Source organism: Vipera ursinii (genome assembly GCF_947247035.1).
Source record: "Vipera ursinii genome assembly, chromosome: 2".
Taxonomy (NCBI): Eukaryota; Metazoa; Chordata; class Lepidosauria; order Squamata; family Viperidae; genus Vipera; species Vipera ursinii.
The window spans coordinates 126,206,928-126,225,684 of record NC_139513.1 but is presented as its reverse complement, the minus strand read 5'-3'; the positions used below and the strand labels follow the sequence as shown (position 1 = coordinate 126,225,684).

The 18,757-nt window shown below is 43.4% G+C and overlaps 1 protein-coding gene across 5 annotated transcripts in view; it reads left to right on the top strand.

Annotated features, from left to right (window-relative positions):
* The first annotated feature begins 206 nt into the window (after positions 1–206).
* Positions 207–18,757, top strand: part of TBC1D16 (TBC1 domain family member 16) — an 82,963-nt gene continuing 64,412 nt past the window's right edge. For 4 of the 5 annotated variants that reach the window (XR_014491175.1, XM_083352408.1, XM_083352407.1 and 1 more), the window contains exons 1-2: positions 213–236; positions 2,369–2,641. The gene's annotated coding sequence lies outside the window, so the exon portion shown is untranslated. Of the gene's footprint in view, positions 237–2,368; positions 2,642–18,757 lie in introns of all 5 variants that reach the window. The other variant, XM_083352406.1, reaches the window with a different exon arrangement.

Genomic DNA, 18,757 nt, shown 5'->3' with positions numbered 1-18,757 from the left:
CAAAAGCACCTCGCGGAGAGGATAGTAAGAATGGCTCACGTCTCATTCACGTTCCCGCTTGCTCCACCTCCAAATCCTGAGCAGATCCGGCAAGAGTGTATAATAAAGGCAGGGTTAAGCAGAATCGAGTTGGGTGTGACCACGTTTGGCCGCGCCTACTTTTCCTGCAAATCCTCTCGCGCGGCGCTGATCTGAGAGGTGGCGGCGGCGGCGGCGGCGGCGGCGGCGGCCTCTGGGTGAGAACTTATCTCGCTGGGCATCGGGCTAGGTGCGGGTGGGCGAGGCTGCTCCCAGTGTGTGTGTGTGTGTATGTAGGGGTGGGGGTGGGGGAGGTGTCAGGGTGTCTCGATCTTTGCTGGGAAAGCCGAGGAGGGAAGTTCTGGCGTTGGGAGAGCGGGGTGGATCTTGGGGTGGGGTCTTCGCTGAGGCCCTGAGACGGTTTCTTCGCGTGGATGGCGGGGAACGTGGTGCTGCGCGGGAGGAGACGAGGCCCTATAGGTCGCCTTGGGGAAGGGTTGCGGGGCAGGGCATCCTGGTGGAGTTCACCTGCTTCAGGTAACCCGAGGCAGCGCTGCGAAGTGATCTTGCGCTCTAGATGAGTGTAGACAGAGCGACAGGATGTGGGTCGCTATGGGTCGCAGTGGGGGAATTACTGCATCAAGTGGGGGAATTACTGCATCAAGGAGCGAGGTAGTGGTGTACAGAAGAGACTAAAGATTAACACAAGGGAGTCTGTTGTCTCACTCAAGTCTTTCAAATGTGCGGTCTTTTACTGAGCTTGGCTAACATTTCACCCGGCGGGCGGTGAAGGGGGGGGGAATACCGTCGTATTGTATCTGTCTGAATGATGAAATAGCTCTTTCGGACATGCTTTCCATTCGGTCCTTCCCTTCACTTAAACATACGTTCTTTGCTTCTTGGCCCTCTTTTGAAGGGCGCTTTGAAGATGCCTAAGTATTGTACTCAGCAAAAGGAATGAGTGAGGGTATCTGGCGCACGCTACATTTTCCCAGGTTAGCATCCTGAGCTGCATTCTTACTGAAAAATTTCCTCAGTTGATGAATAAAAAATAAAAAAATCCCAGTTTATCAGGAAGATCACAATGTCAAGCCATTTGATTAGGGAAAAGCTCTTAATTAGAAAGGATTTTTTGGCTACAACTTTCACTTACCCCACTCCCCACCCCCAGAATATAATGGTGAAAATGGAACTATTCCCGATTGTTTGGTAGGATATACTATGGCAGATACAAACCTGTAAAAAAGACACGTGGTTTGTGGCGAACAGACTTTTTTACAATAGTTGATCTCTGTTTCTACTTTTTTAAAACCTTTAATTATTGACTCAGTAAGGGAAGTGGAAAACCCTGATAAAAATAATGAATCTGGAAGTACAACTAGCAGCCTATTAATCTTCTGAGGTATTGGGCGTGTCGATGCCATGCATGCTTAATTCTGCACAGGATCAAGGAGCAGTATGCTCTGTTCACTTCTTAATTTACAGTGATGCTGCCAGCTATGAAAGAGATTGCATCTTTCTTCCTCTACCTCCCCCACTCAAAACCAATGAATAATTCATATTGGCTCAGTGTTGGCCATAAAGTATGGATCACATATCATATATGATCTGCGCTTTGAATTCCTGCCAAAATGCAGTTCATCCTTAGTCTCGGAATATAATAAAATGCAAGCACAATAAGCAGGTAATCTCTTGCTGTTTTTTTGTCTCATTTCTTTCCTTTCAATTATTCCACATAGTTTCTTCATGCCCCTAAACTATTCTGTTCGGATGGAAAAATAACCGAAGCATTTCATTGCATTGTTTCAGATTGCTTTCTTCTCGTTCCAGTGATGTGTGTCTGATGGGGAAAAATGGTATTTTCACCATGTGGATTTTCTCTTCAAAGGCAATTCCTTTAGAAAAAGGAATCTCCCAAGGGAATAGATTTAGTACATATCAGGATGAACATGGCACTTGGAATCAGTCTGTCTGCATAAAATAATAGCTCTTGAAGAAGCTATTACTTTAGCAAATTGCATGCAAAGCATATTAATGTAGCGGGTCAGAGAGACTTTCAGTGGTGGGACTAGAGGAGAACAAATTGACTAGGTTCTATATGGGGCAGTATTTTTACTATTTTAACAATGTCTCAGCAGTATCTGGCCAATCTTCAGCAGATCAGGGCTGGAGCTATTACAGGTGGTCTTTATTTATTTATTTATTTTTGGGACTTATATGCCGCCCTATCTCCCAAAGGACTCAGGGCGGCTAACAACAATAAAAAATACAATAATACAAAAGTTAAAAAAGGATTAAGCTAGCAGCCCCAAAATAAAATTAAAAACATTTTAAAAATCTCTGTTGTCAGTCCAGGTCAGCCTGATGGAAAAGGAATGTTTTAAGGCCACAGTGAAAAGACCGGAGATCCGGGGCCATCCGGAGCTCAAGGGGAAGTTGGTTCCACAGGGCTGGCGCTCCCACAGAGAAGGCCCTCCCCCTGAGGGTCGCCAGCCGACATTGTTTAGCCGACGGCACCCTGAGGAGGCCCTCCCTGTGTGAACGCACTGGGCGATGGGAAGTTGTTCCCGGCAGCAGACGGTCCTGCAAATATCCTGGGCCTAGGCCATGTAAGGCTTTAAAGGTAAGTACCAGCACCTTAAATCTCACCCAGAGGGCAACTGGTAACCAATGCAGCTCACGCAGGAGGGGTGTAATATGGGAGTATCGGGATGCTCCCATCACTACTTGCACGGCCGCATTCTGCACCAGCTGGAGCCTCCGGGTGGTCTTCAAGGGCAGCCCCATGTAGAGAGCATTGCAGTAATCTATACGGGAGGTAACGAGTGCGTGAGTGACCGTACGTAGGGCATCTCGGTCAACTGGTGCACCAGGCGAACCTGGGCAAATGCCCCCCTGGCCACGACTCCTATATGATCTTCAAAACTGAGTCGTGTATCCAGGAGGACGCCTAAGTTGCGTGCCCTATCAACGGTAGGTAACACCTCTCTTCCCATAACCAAAGGTGGAACCTCTTGGACTAAACAAGATGCCGGTACATAAAGCCACTCAGTCTTCGCTGGGTTGAGCTGGACCCTGTTCTTCCCCATCCAGATCCGTACCACTTCCAGGCAACGGGACATCACGTCGAGGGCATCGCTGGGTTGGTTCGGGGTGGAGATGAAAAGCTGGGTATCATCAGCATATTGATGATACCTCACCCCGAAACCATGGATGATCTCACCCAGTGGCTTCATATAGATGTTGAACAGGAGGGGTGAGAGGACCGACCCCTGAGGCACCCCACAACTAAGGGGTCTCAGGGTTGACCTCTACCCTCCTGCCAACACCGTCTGCGAACGGCCTGAGAGGTAGGAGGAGAACCACCGTAAAATGGTGCCTCCCACTCCCAACCCCTCAAGACGTCGCAGCAAGATACCATGGTCGATGGTATCAAAAGCCGCTGAGAGATCTAATAGGACCAGGACAGAAGAATAACCCCCTATCTTCGGCTCGCCAGAGATCATCCACCTGCGTGACCAATGCCGTCTCCGTGCTGTACCCGGGCTGCCGTGCCACCACGCTCTCAACAACCTTCGCAAGGAAGCGAAGGTTGGAGACAGGACGAAAGTTATTTAAAATAGCTGGATCCAGGGCAGGTTTCTTGAGGAGGGCCCTCACCACCGCCTCCTTTAAGGCAGCAAGGAAGCACCCCTCACTCAAGGAAGCATTAATAACTGCCAGGAGCCAGCCTCGTGTAACCTCCCGAGCCGCATAAACCAGCCAGGAGGGACACGGGTCCAATAAACACATGGCGGCACTTAATCTCCCCATGATCCTGTCCACTTCATCTGGAGTCACAGGATCAAACTCCTCCCAAACGTTATCAGCCAAACCCATCGCTTCCCCCTCGTCAGATACTGCCCAGTCGGAGTCCAGACCAGCCCAAATCTGAGCGATCTTATCCACCAGATACTGACTAAACTCCTCGGCCCGTCCCTGCAAGGGGTCCTCCCCCGTCCCCTGATTTAAAAGGGAACGGGTCACCCTAAACAGGGCGGCCGGGCGGTTATCTGCGGACGCAATGAGGGTGGCGAAGTGAGCACGCTTCGCCACCTCCATTGCCACAAGGTAAGATCTAGAAAAGGATCTTAACTGTGTTCGGTCCGACTCGGACCGACTGGACCTCCAAATGCTCTCTAGGCCCCTCCTCCGGCGCTTCATCTCCCGCAGGTCCATGGAAAACCAAGGGGCCAACCGGGATCAGAGGCCGCAAAGGCACAACGCGGTCGAGAGCCTCCGAGGCAGCCCGTTGCCAGGCGGCAACTAAGGTCTCGACCGGGCTGTGGGAAAGGGAGGCAGGAATCAATCCAAGCGCCGTCTGGAACCTATCCGGTCTTCAACTTATGATCACAATTGAGGCCAAAATGTATGTTGCTAAGTGAGACATTTGTTAAGTGAGTTTTGCCCTATTTTACAACCTCTCTTGCTACAGTTGTTAAGTGAATTAATGTAGTTGTTAAATTAGTAATATGGTTGTTGAGTGAATCTGGCTTCCCCATTGACTTTGCTTATCAAAAGGCTGCAAAAGGTGATCACATGAACCAGGCACACTGCAGTCATAAATATGGTTGCCAAGCATCCGAACTTTGATCATGGGAATGTTGCAACAGTCATGTGTGAAAAACAGTTATAAGTCACTTTTTCAGTGTCTTTGTAACTTTGAATGATCACTAAATGAACTATTGTACATCGAGGCCTACCTATAGTTAGATGGTGACCACCATGGAATTCCAGAGTAGAGGCTTTACTTATTTTAACATTTGGTGAGTTTTAATGAAAACCTATAATATAATGCAATTTAATACACTGAATTTACATATGGCACAAACTAGGGAAGTGGTGTTGTGGGTTAGTGCCTTATGTGAACAAATTGGTATGCCATGAAGCCATAATGAGCTAACATGCACCTTGATGTCATAGCACAAATGACACAAATGGTGTAATTTGTGTCAGTCATTTGATGTGTGTGGTGCAAATTACATCAGTTGTGTCATTTGCATAATAACATCACTCTCCCCCCTCTCCAGATTCCTGTGCAGTACTGACAGATCAGGAAATAAAGTTGTTAACCAAGTGCTTTGAGACAATAGGTGGTATTCTCTCTAAAGTTACAGAAAAAGAAGGAAGGCCTGGAACCGAAAGATTTTTAAAACAAGTGTGACAAGTTAGTCTTGAAGGGAATGTTTGAAATTGCTGGATCAAATCATTGTGGTTTGTGTATCAAGAAAAGGCAAACTGCAGCATAGTTTTGGTTTAGGCAATAATTTTAAAAAAAAATGCCTTCCAGTAAGGAAATGTGCAAAATCAGGCAAATTGTGGCTGCATGTTGATGAGGTCATTTGCAGAAAAAGCAAGTTTGGAGCGCATGGGACAATATGCCTCTCTTGAAACTTGGCTTCAGGATAACACTTACAGGAACTGAGAGTCGGTTAAGGGTGTAGTGCTGATTATTGCATGAGCTCCAGATTAAAACAGCCTGTGTCAGTTTGCACCCAGCCAGAGATACTGCCTTAATGGGTAGGGGATAATAACACGGACAAAGTTGCCTGGAAAAACACCATCTGAATTAGAACTGCTGCTCAATTTTGTCCATATATACAGACGATTCACTGCAATGGTGTTTGGACTGGATAAATGTGCCAACCTTGCCATCAGTAGAGGAAAAATACAGTAGTGAAAAGTGAAAAAAATCAAGATGGCCTTTGAAAATAACTTGAAGAGTCTGGATGAAGACGGTTACTACAAATACCTGGCCATCCTTCAAGCTGGCAATATCAAGCACACTGAAGTCAAGAAGGTTAGAAGATAATACATCATGAGAGTGAAGAAGCTCTTAAAAGTCCCAACTCAATGGAGGAAATGCTACCAAGGCAATTAATACCTGGGAAATTCCAGTCATTAGATACACAGCTAAAATAGTGAACTGGACTCTAGCAGAACTAAAAGTCTTGAACAGGAAGATCAGAAAAATAATGACAACAAATTATGGCCTTCCAGGCAGAGGTGTTGACAGATTCTAATTTATCAAGGAAAATAAGTGGAAGTGGAATGTTGCAAGTGCACCAGCCAACTGAAGGAAACAAAAAGGCATTGGAAGAATATCTGAAGGACCATGAAGAAGATGTGCTAAAGCCATGAAGGCTTATTGAACACTGGAGAGACAAAATTGGCTTACAAGAAAGATTGCTACAGAAAAAATAATAATGGAGTTGGAAGGACCCCGGAGGTCTTTTAGTCCAACTGCTCAAGCAGGAAACCGTATACCATTCCAGACAAGTGGCTGTCGGGTCTCTTCTTAAAAGTCTCTAGTGATTGAGCACCCAGAACTTCCGAAGGCAAGCTGTTCCACTGGTTAATTGTTCTCACAGTTAGGAAATTTTTGCTTAGTTCTAGATTTCTTCTCTCCTTGATTAGTTTCCATCCATTGTTTCTTGTCTTCTGGTACTTTGGAAAATAGGTTGACCCCCCTCTTCTTTGTAGCAGCCCCTCAAATACTGGAACACTATCATGACATCCCTAGTCCTTTTTACTAGACTAGCCATACCCAATTCTTGCAACTACTTCTCATATGTTTTAGTTTCCAGGCCCCTAATTATCTTTGTTGCTCTTTTCTCCACTATTTCCAGAGTACAGAAAATGCTTCCAGAATCCTGATAGATGACATTGTTTAACTGAAGGAACTTGGGAGTGCACCAACCCTATAGGATTAAATTAGCCAGGCTGATGTTATGGGAGATTGGTGGTCCCTCATATAACAAGGCCTCATGCCATTTAGAGCTTTACAGGTAACAACCAGCATCTTGAGTCATATCCAGAAACAAAATGGCAACCACATAGCTTGTGAGGTGTGCCACTGCTATTGCTGTTGTGTTCTGGATTAGTTGAAGATTTGGGTAATCTTCAAAGGAAGCATATTTAGAAAGCATTGCAGTAGTCAAGCTTCAAGATGACTAGGCATGAGTGATTGCTTGAAGGCTCTGTAATCTAGGAAATGCTATAACAGACACAGTAGATGGAGTTTGTGCAAAGGTTGTCATAGCCACACCTGCTCTTTGAGTAGCAGATGCAAGTCCAGGAAGTCCCACTTGAAGGGGAAGTGCAACCCTATCCAAGGAGAAAGACGGTCAGGTCAGACAACCACTTGGTTTTGATAGGATTGACTTAGACATAGTTTTTCCCCATCCAAACCCACACAGCGCTCCGTGTGCCTTTGATGTCTAGTCATGCCGGCCAAATGACCACGGAGACGTCCTCGGGCAAGCGCTGGCTCTTCGGCTTTGAAACGGAGATGAGCACTGGCCCTAGAATCGGAAACGACTAGCACGCATGTGCGGGGGAACCTTTACCTTTACCTTAATTGATAAGTTATTTGTGATCTGTCTCACACACAACCAGCATCTGCACACCTGTTCTAATGTATTAGTTTGAAAAGGCCCTACCATACTCTTCCTGATTTTCACTTGGTTAAAGTGAACCATAAGATGGTTTACAGTGTGAATCAGACTATTCTGTCAGTTGGAAAACCTCCAAGAGAGTCCTGTGTATTAGTAGATAATGTGTCCAGTAGGGTAGCTCCAACCTTTCCGGCTTTGTGGGCTGGTGGCAGTGCGTGTGGGGGGGGGGACAGTGAGGATGTTGCTGGGCTACACAAGTGGCAGGTGTGTAGCTCTACTTGTGTCAGTAGCAAGCTTGTGCACCTGCCACTCACATAAATAGAGGTTTACGTGTTTGCACTTGCATGGCCCAGTTCAGAACGGGCCACGGCCCAGGGGTTGGGGATCCCTGCAGTAGGGCACGCTTTGTAGTCTGTGATAGTAACTGAGTGCCAGATGTTTGGGTTATGCTCTTCCCCTCCTCTAAAATAGGTGCTTCAGAATATACCCCCAAACCTTTACAATTGCACATAATGGGGCTGGTTTCTCATCTTCTCCTGACACAATTTGAAAAGTACTGTGTTAAGGAATGCAGTAGGTTTCTCAAGAAGTGCAAACATTGTGATCTGGGTCAAATCACAATAGCTAAGTTACAGAGAAATGCAATATCTGTATAAGACGAAACTGCCCATAGCAGGAAGTTTGTTTTGTAGAACAAATATTGATAAATCCTCTTCTGAAGTAGAGTTGTACAGTTCTGAAGAAATTAGTTTCTTCCTTGAAGGTTTCATTATTACTATGTTAGTTGGAGTAAAGATAGTTTTACATACAATAAATATATACCAATTGCCAAATGTTTGAATTTTGATCACGTAACCATGGGGATGCTACAGCAGTCGTAAGTGTGAAAAATGGTCATAAGTCACTTTTTTTCTGTGCCGTTATGACTTCAAATGGTGACTGAATGAATGCTTGTAAGTCGAGGATTACCTGTATAATATTCTCAGTTATGAAATGCTCAGGCTTTTTCAGAATAATCCTCATTCATTATATATACATGGTTGATAATATATTCATCTTATGCAGGTCTCTTTCCAGAATCCTTTTATGAAAGTACTTTTAAAGTTATGATGTATTTGTCACATAACACCTGCTAAATCTGGAGTGTTGTTATTTGGCTTTGGAAAAAGCTCAGTGACCTATCTAGCTCCCATGGATATCTGCTACAATAAAAATCTCTATAGAGGACATGCTCATTTTTTTTTGGTTAGAAATGTGGCAGGTGTAATTTGATTTTCTTTCTATAATTTTAGTCGTTGTGGCTCATTCTCCATAGCCTTTGTAAAAAAAATTACATTGACTTCTATATGTCCACTTGAAGAGAATCTTTGTTTTTATAATTGCTGTTTTATATTACAGGTAGTCCTCAACTTACGACCACACTGAGGCCAAAATCTATGTTGCTAAGCAAAACATGTTAAATGAGTTTTGCCCCAATTTATGACCTTTTTTGCCACTGCAGTGAATCACTGCAGCTGTTAAGTTAGTAACACAGTTGTTAAGTGGATCTGCCTTCCTCACTAACTTTGCTTGTCAGAAGGTTGCAAAAGATGATCACATGATCCTTGGTCCCTGTGACTGTCATAAATATGAGTCCGATGCCAAGCATCTGAATTTTGATCATGTGACCCTGGGGATGCTGCAACAGTCATAAGTGTGAAAAATGGTCATAACTCCTTTTTTCAGTGCCGTTGTAATTTTGAATGGTCCCTGAATGAACTGTTGTAAGTTGAGGACTACCTATATATGGATTTTATGGCTTAAATAAGGGGTCCCCAACCCCCGGTCCATAGACCAGTACCGGGCCACGGCATGTCAGCAACCAGTACGCACAAACAAGCAAAGCCCCATCCATGAGATGCAGGCAGCAGACAAAACCATGTACCTTCTGGTCTGTGGAAAAACCTCTTTCCACGGAACTGGTCCCTGGTACCCAAAAGGTTGGGGACCTCTGCAAGAAGCCCTTAAGGCAGACATGTCAAACTCGTGACATCATGTGACGTTGCGCGACGTATCAGGACTGATTTGCCATTGCTGGCAATGGGGTGGGCACAGCTTCCCCATGATATGTCCAGCCCATGGGCCGGCAGTTTGACACCCCTGCCTTAAGGTCCCTTTTTGAAAAGGTACATTTTAAATAAAGATTGCAGATATTAGTCCTGTTTAAGGCTTTTGTTGTTTTAGTATGGAAGTGCTAAAATGCTAGTGGTTGGTGTTTAGATTGTTGCAATTTGAACAGTTTCTTAATAAAGCCCATTGACCTAAGTTCATCAAATTTGTTTAGTTTAAGCTTGTGGAGCTTAAACTAAACAAATCCCATTATAAAGTGAACGTGGAACTCAAAAATCTCACATACTTGCTAGGGATTTGCTGCTTGATGGATGTTTATTGCTGAGCATTATTACAGTTCTTGGATAGTTAAACTCAGTCATGGCTTCCTTCCTTGGAATATGTTCCTAAGACCTCTAACTTACCATGGCAGTTCCTGTTGAAAACTCTAATGATATACCTAAACCTCTGATTTGTCTCTCAGCCCAGTTTAACTCACAAACCTGTGAAGAAAAATGGAGAAGTGTTGCGTTCTCTTTCCTGGGGATAAGGTGGCCTCTACATCTAAAAAACAGAGTTGTTCAATTTGGTAAGAGTCGCTGTCTAATGTTTTATCCCTTTTACACTTCTGCCATCCTATTTTTTTATTCCCGCTGTTTCTTTATTTGAGATTATGGTTCTAGGAAAAGAGTTTTGCGTATTTCCTCAGGAATATGTATAATTTTTCCACTTCTCCAACTCTGCATCTTTTATGCCTTTCACCAAATTATGCAAATCTTCAGTGTTTTTCTGTAAAGAACTAGTTTCTGCCTGCCCAGGCTGAGTCCTTGCAGCAGTGCCAAGCTGTCAGTCAGAAATCATGCTTTCAGCCATGCCATTATCAAAAGACACCCCTCCATTGTTCCCACTGATAAGGAGAAACGGCACTATTGGAGCAAGTGAAGATTGTGGCAGAAAACCTGCCAATGGGATGTTGCCCTGTGGCCTTTTGTTCTAGAGGAAAGGGGTTGGGTTGAGTGGGGGGGGGGAGTGATTGTGCTGACTGAATGCTTAATGAAATGTGATCAAATCAGCTGGTGACTTAACTTATCTTGGGCTGCGTGCTGAGCAGTCTTGGGCTTGGTCCATGAAACAGCTAATGGCTGGATTAAAAATCCCACAGCGTTGAGCTGTTCGGTGACAAGAGTTATGCAAAAAAAGTCTGACTAAAGGCTGCATAATATTTGTTAAAATAGCAGCTGGAATGTTTTGAATCAGCTCTCCTTATATATGGAAGGAGTGTGGAAGGGAGAAGTTTGTGCCACGCGAATTAATGTTCAGAATGAGCTGCTTCTATTTTGGAAGGTCTGAATTCCAAATCCAGATTGAGAGAAGTAGGTAACTTAGATTATAAACTTGAAGTTGGTTTTCCTCAGTGTCCCTTAAATTTTGTCTACCTTATAACCATGTTTACTTAAGTAATCCCCGTGGATTCTGATAAGGGTGCACACAATCGCACTTATTGTCCAGACTCCATAATATTGGGACTGCTTTACTCATGCCTCAAGTAAGGTGTTCTTCTATGAGATTCAGGCACAGAATATATCATTGCTGTGGAGTTATATGCCCCCCACCCCAAATATAGGAATACTGCTGCCCTGCTTTGTAAATAAGCAACACATCTGAGCCTTGTGGCTTGAAGGTTCACACATTATTGTATGAGCTTTCCAGGAGCCATAAGAAGAAATGTGCCATGTAAATATGTTGAAGAGACTGCTGAATCAGGAGTCAGGTATTGCTTCTCTACTCTATATTGAAGGAACCTTCCAGACTCCAGATATCAGAAATCAGAGACTTGGAGACAAATATAGCCAGTCTTCTACGGTTATGATACAGTCAAATCAATATTTTATTGTCTTAGGCAATAAGTATTTTTTTATTTGCTTTTAATCAAGCTAAAACATATTGTATGTTGTAGTAGATAATCATCCATAAAATTTATTGTATGTACAGGTAGCCCTTGATTTATGAGCACAATTAAGCCCAAAGTTTCTGTTGCTAAGCCAGACGTTTAAGTGAATTTTGCCCTGTTTTATGACTTTGCTTGCCACAGTTGTTAAGTGACTCATTGCAGTTGTTAGTAACATAGTTGTTACCGTAAGTGAATATAACTTCCCCATTGACTTTGCTGGTCAAAAGCTTGCAAAAAGTGATCACATGACCCCAAGACACTTCAGTCATCATAAATACGAGCCAGTTGCCAAGCATTTGAACTTTGATCACATGATGATGGGATGCTACAACAGTTGTACTAGTGAAAAACGGTCACACTTGCAATACTGCACTCTAACCACTGTGCCAGCAGGGATTGGTGAAGAGGAAAACAGAACTTTCTTTTCATTTGAAGAACTGCAAATGACATGATCCTCTCTTCTACCTTTAAACTATTTTTGAAAAACAATTTGTTTACTTGCTCATTCCTGTCTCATGTTTGACCAAAATCAAAAAACAGATTAAGATAATGCCATTTTTGCATCTACAGTATATAATATTTTTATGTTAAGCATCTTTATCCATTCTGAGATCAGCTATACCAGGGGTAGGCAACCTTGGCTCTTTTATGATTCGTGGACTCCAAGCTGGCTCAGGAATTCTGGGAGTTGAAGTCCACGAGTCATAAAAGAGCCAAGGTTGCCTACCCCTGAGTTATACAGATAACACGAACCCTCTGCTGGAATATCTGTCCATTGCCTTTTAAGAAGGGACTATCATTTTCCTTCAAGGTCAGAATAGCTCAAGAATGCATAAAGTACGTAGAGGTTTAACATCCTATATTTTATTAGCCTTTCCTGTTTTTACTGATCAAGATTTCAGACAAAAATATGTGAGGAATGTAGGCTGCTTTCTGCCAAGCTGGCTTGATAAGGTGTTTTTTCCCCTCAGAAACACTTTTTTGGCTATACTTTGACCTGTACAGTATAAAGCAAACGCTTTTTATTTGCATCCAACTTAAATTGTAATAGCTCTCCATACTTTCCTTTGTTCTAGTGTAAAACACCCAACTACAGTTAAGTCCTTTGTTGTAAGAGACCCATTGAGCAATATCTCTTGTAGGTACTGCTGTGAGCAGCAGTACTCCAGGTGTGGTCATATCATGGATTTATATTGTATTGCAAGTTCTTTTGCTTTTATTCTATTCCTAATAATTTGTAGCATTTGCCTTACAAGAATCATGCACCAAAACAGTGTTTCTCAACCCTAACAACTTTAACATCTGGGAACTTCAACTCCCACAGTTTTGAGAGTTGAAGTTCATAGATCTTAAATTTGTCAAGATTGAGAAACACTACACTAGAGGAACATTTAACCTCCAATTATCCAATATCCTTTCCTGATTGCTCAGAGCCTGCCCAGATGCCATTTATTTAAATCTATATGAGAAACCTGAGTTTGTTGATACTCTCCAGTTTCTTTTTGCCATTTTAAGGTTCGTTTATCCGTCTGGAGAGGATTTTTTTTTTGCTTTTATTACTTTGAAAAGACTTTCAGACAGTCTGTAAAGCCTTGGTCGTTCTGTTGAGCCTTGGGGACAGGGTTGTTTTCTCCACTATTAAGCTGCTAGGGTACAAAGTCACTGTCCTTGAGCTGGCAGACAAATTGTATTAATTTGAACATTATGGTAACTTGATCCATATTCTGCCTCTGTTGTTTCTGTTCATGGTCATCTGACCTTGCCTCTGGTAAAGGTAAAGGTAAAGGTTCCCCCGCACATGCGTGCTAGTCGTTTCCAACTCTAGGGGCCGGTGCTCATCTCCGTTTCAAAGCCGAAGAGCCAGCGCTTGTCTGAGGACATCTCCATGGTCATGTGGCCGGCATGACTAGATGCCAAAGGCGCACGGAACGCTGTTACCTTCCCACTGTAGTGGTCCCTATTTTTCTACTTGCATTTTTATGTGCTTTCGAACTGCTAGGTTGGCAGAAGCTGGGACGAGTAACAGGCGCTCACTCTGTTACGCGGCACTCGGGATTCGACCCGTCAAACTGCCGACCTTCTGATTGACAAGCTCAGTGTCCTAACCCACTGAGCCACTGCGTCCCTCTGGTATAACATGGCAAAACATCACAGATTTTACACATTTTGAGACTATGGGCAGTCCTCGACTTACAAACAGTTGTTTAGTGACTGTTCGAAGTTACAACAGCACTAAAAAAGTGACTTATCACTGGCTTCCACACTTAAAACTCTTGCAGCAATCATATCACCATGTGATCAAAATTTGGGCACTTTGCAACCAGCATGGCATGTATTTACCAAAGCGGTTGCAGCCTCCCAGATCATATGATCATCATTTGTAACCTTCCCAACCGGCTTTTGATAAGCAAAGTCAGTGGGAGAAGCCAGAGTCACTAAACAAACACACAATTCACAACTGCAGTGATTTGCTTAACAACTGGCAAAAACGGTCATAAAATGAGGTGCAACTTTCTTAACAATTGCCTGGCTTAGCAATGGAAATGTTGGGCTTACTTGTGATTGTAAGAACTCCCTGTACTTTTGGATGCTCCTTGTGATAAGAGGGAAGGAGTACTTTAGGAGCAGCTATGAGTAACTTAAACCTGCTTTCGGTGTGCTGTGGTGTTCATGAAATCAACAGAAACAAGACAGGGCAAATTTGTGCAATGCATAGTTAGTTGTTAGTGAGGAAAATAACCCATCATATCTCATTATTTGTGAAGCTTGTACAGGTACCTTTGATGAGGTCTTTTTTTTGAACGTTTGAATTTACATGCTGGTTGACCTGTTAAAAAAACCAAAAAAGTATCTAGAAATCGTACTGGGTTACTTCTAGGAAGGCCCAATCTTTCTATATATTACTTCTTTATTTCATTATATTTTCCAGAATGTACCTGTAGTGGTCTTTACGTCAACTAGCCTACAATATCTTGTTCTTTCAAAAAAGAAGAATTACATTGGATAGTTCTAATCCTCATAACCGCTAAATCTAAGGACTAATTGCATATTTTCATTAATAGTTCCCTGTTGAAATGAGTTTGAGTATCAATGGAACTGGTTTTCTATTTAAGTGAATGGCATGTTATTTTCTTAAATGTCCTGGAAAAAAGAGAGTAATTTATTTCTGAAACCAATAAGAGTTAAGATTTGTTGTTGTTAGTTGCGAAGTCGTGTCTGACCCATCGCGACCCTATGGACAACGTTCCTCCAGGCCTTCCTGTCCTCTACCATTTTCTGGAGTCCATTTAAGCTCATGCCTACTGCTTCAGTCACTCCATCCAGCCACCTCATTCTCTGTCGTCCCCTTCTTCTATTGCCTTCAACCTTTCCCAGCATTAGGCTCTTCTCCAGTGAGTCCTTCCTTCTCATTAGGTGGCCAAAGTATTTGAGTTTTAGCTTTAGGATCTGGCCTTCTAAAGAGCAGTCAGGGTTGATCTCCTCTAGGACTGACCGGTTTGATCGCCTTGCAGTCCAAGGAACTCGCAGGAGTCTTCTCCAGCACCATAGTTCAAAGGCTTCAATTCTTTGGCGCTCAGCCTTTCTTATGGTCCAGCTTTCACTGCCATACATTGCAACTGGGAAGACCATAGCCTTGACTATACGCACTTTTGTTGACAGGGTGATGTCTCTGCTTTTTAGTGTGCTGTCTAGATTTGCCATGGCTTTCCTCCCCAGGAGCAAGCGTCTTTTAATTTCTTGGCTACAGTCCCCATCTGCAGTGATCTTGGAGCCCAGGAAAATAAAATCTGTCACTACCTCCATTTCTTCCCCATCTATTTGCCAGGGCCGGATGCCATGATCTTGGTTTTCTTAATGTTTAGTTTCAACCCAAGTTTTGCACTCTCCTTCTTCACTCGCAACAAGAGGCTCTTTAGTTCCTCTTCACTTTCTGCCATTAGAGTGGTATCATCTGCATATCTTAGGTTGTTGATGATTCTTCCGGCAATCATAATTCCAACTTTTGATTCATCTAGCCCTGCCTTTCTCATGATGTGCTCTGCATATAAGTTAAATAGGCAAGGCGACAGTATACAGCCTTGCCGGACTCCTTTCCCAATTTTGAACCAATCAGTGGTTCCGTGTCCAGTTCTCACTGTTGCTTCTTGGCCCGCATATAGGTTTCTCAAGAGACAAATAAGATGGTCTGGTATGCCCATCTCTTTAAGGACTTGCCACAGTTTGTTATGATCCACACAATCAAAGGCTTTAGCATAGTCAATGAAGCAGAAGTAGATGTTTTTCTGGAACTCTCTAGCTTTCTCCATGATCCAGCGTATGTTAGCAATTTGATCTCTAGTTCCTCTGCCTCTTCGAAATCCTGCCTGTACTTCTGGTAGTTCTCGATCCACATACTGCTGGAGTCTAGCTTGTAGAATTTTAAGCATAACTTTACTAGCATGAGAAATGAGTGCAATGGTGTGATAGTTTGAACAGAGTGAAGATACATGGGGAAAATAAAGATATGTGATTGCTGCCTTGCTTTGTGAAAGCAGAGAGAAACCTAGTACTGCTATTTATACCTTATAGCTGAGAAACATGAATTCATGTCTAAGCTTCCCATTTTTCTACTCTTTTCATCCAGAGTAAATGTTTCCATTGCATTTCTGAGAAGCATGAATATCTCAGTATTGTCTGCCATGATAAGAACTGTACAGGTAGTCCTTGATTTACAACCACAATAGGGACTGGAATATTCATCATTAAGTGCAGTTATTAAGTGAGGCATCACGTGACCACACCCAATTTTATGACCTTTTTCTCCATGATGGTTATGACCATGACTTACGATCTCCTGCTGGCTTTCCCATTGACCTATGCTTCTTGGAAGCCCTCTGGGGAGGTCACAAATGGGGATCACAAGACTGCACGATGCTTCAGTGGCCATAGGTATGAGCTGGTTGCCAAGTGCTTGGATCACAATCATGTAACGGTGATGGTGTGAGGAGTGAGCCACTTTTTTCAGCACCATTGTAACTTTGTATGGTCACTAAGTAAATGGTTGTTAAGTGAGGACTACCTGTATTGCTTAAATCTCTCCTGGTCTGTTGATAATGCTTCAGAAAGGCTTTGTTTAATTCAAGTTTACTTGGCTCAAACATGACATGTTTTTCTTTTTCTTTTAATCTGTTCTCATTCTATTTGATGAAAGTTCTAAATATTCCTTCAATGGGAAATAGATTTTCAGATTAATTGTCCTGAGTGGAGTATCATACTTGTTCTCTTTTTTAAAATTATTATTTTTGGTCACAGGATGAATTTTAATATCTTTTCTTTCAATGCTGAGTCTGGAACTTCTGGATTATTACACATCAATTAAATCCCAATGTAATATAGCAGGAGGTAACACCTCCCCTTATGCTGTTTCAATACTTGTGCTACTATCCCAGCTAAAATTTTGCTCATCAGGAATTATTGCATAGAATTGGAAGGGACTTTGGAGGTCTTCTAGTCCAACCCCAAAGCAGGTTTCCTCATACCATCCCAGACAAATGGCTGTCCAACCTTGGTTAGAACCTGCAATGATGGTTCACCATGAGTCTAGAGCAGTGGCCATCAACCTGTGGTCTGTGGAACCCAGGGGGCCCACAAGGTCATCAGGGGGTCCACGTAGGTTTTAAAAAAGGTTATGATTTAAGTCTTGAGTTAAATCTGGGTGTGTGTGTCCGTGGCCATGGTCTGTGGCTGCAAAAGGTATTTAAAGGGGCTCCATGGTGAAGAAAAGGTTGAGAATCACTGAGATATACTGTTCCATTGCTTCCATTCAATTTCTCTTCTCATATATTTGACGGAGAATTTGGAAAGCTTATTACAATGCCCTAGTTTTAAGAACCGGAATACATCTAAGAATTTGCACTCCAACCTGCGCAGCTTTATTTCTTCATTTTAGTAGTAATGATTGAGATGCTGTGGTCAGCACAGTGCCAGATGATATACGGTAGAAAGATTGCATTCCCGCCGTGGCATTTAACCAGGTCTACTAAAGACCTGATGGCTGCATTTGGACATTAAGCTCATTTTAACTTTGGTTTGCTCTTTCACAACTTGGTGCCTTATGCAAACCCATCTTATCTGATGGTTCATTGTAATCCATAAACCTGGAACAAAAAAGGTTAATTCAGTAACCAGGTTAAGCAAGTTGGCAAACACAACCTCTTGAAAAGGATGCTAAAGAAAAGATACATCCCACTGCTTCATCTCTGGTTTTGCATAAATTAGCTGCTAGGTGATAAGATTGGCAAGGTTTAAGAGGGAAAGTGCCTGGAGCAAGAAGAATGGGCAGGAGATATTTATTTATTGCTGTACATGGCACACCTTCCCCCTAGATCAGACATGTCAGACACAAGGCCCGGGGGCCAGATCCGGCCCGCGAAGTGGTTTCATGCAGCCCGCGAAGCCATCCTGGAAACAGTGAGGGAACGGCCCCCACTGCCTTGGCCCTGGCCCAGAGACCCTCCTCCTGCCAGAGACCCTCAGATCTGTCCCACTCCTGCCCAGGCCCCCATAGGCACCCTTGATGCAAACGATGTAGAGCTGGCCATGCCCACCCAGTAGGCCAGGGGTCTTCAAACCTGGCCCTTTTATGACTTGCGGACTTCAGCTCCCAGAATTCCTCAGCCAGCGTGCCTGGCTGAGGAATTCTGGGAGTTGAAGTACGCAAGTCATAAAAGGGCCAAGTTTGAAGACCCCTGCAGTAGGCCATACGCACTCTAGCCACGCCCACCCAGTAGGCCACACCCACCCAGGCCACACCCACCCGGCCCCCTGAGGGCAACCGCAATGCTGATGCGGCCCTCAATGAAATTGAGTTTGACACCCCTGCCCTAGATGAAGGATGCTAATTTGGTACAGAAACTCCATTGTTAAGTGACATTGTCATAAGTAAAAAACAACAACATGTGACTGCTCCACTTAGTGATGACAGTTACCATCCTTAAGTAAGGACTGCATGGGTTTTCTAGTATAGACCTCATGAGAAAATAAGATGAGTACCCACTTGTAACTACCACTCATTCAGCACAGAACAAGTTTCATTGAACAAGGACCACCTCCTTTATTGCTCTGTTGATTTGAGGAGGAGGATATTGCTGGGAATGCCCCTCTCTTTGTACCTACATACCTCTTTTTTGCCCCCACAAACCTCCTTCTTGCACCCTGTGCAAAGTACAGTATAGGTAGTTATTAATTATAACAGGCAAGATACTATATTCATTGTATCTGTTAG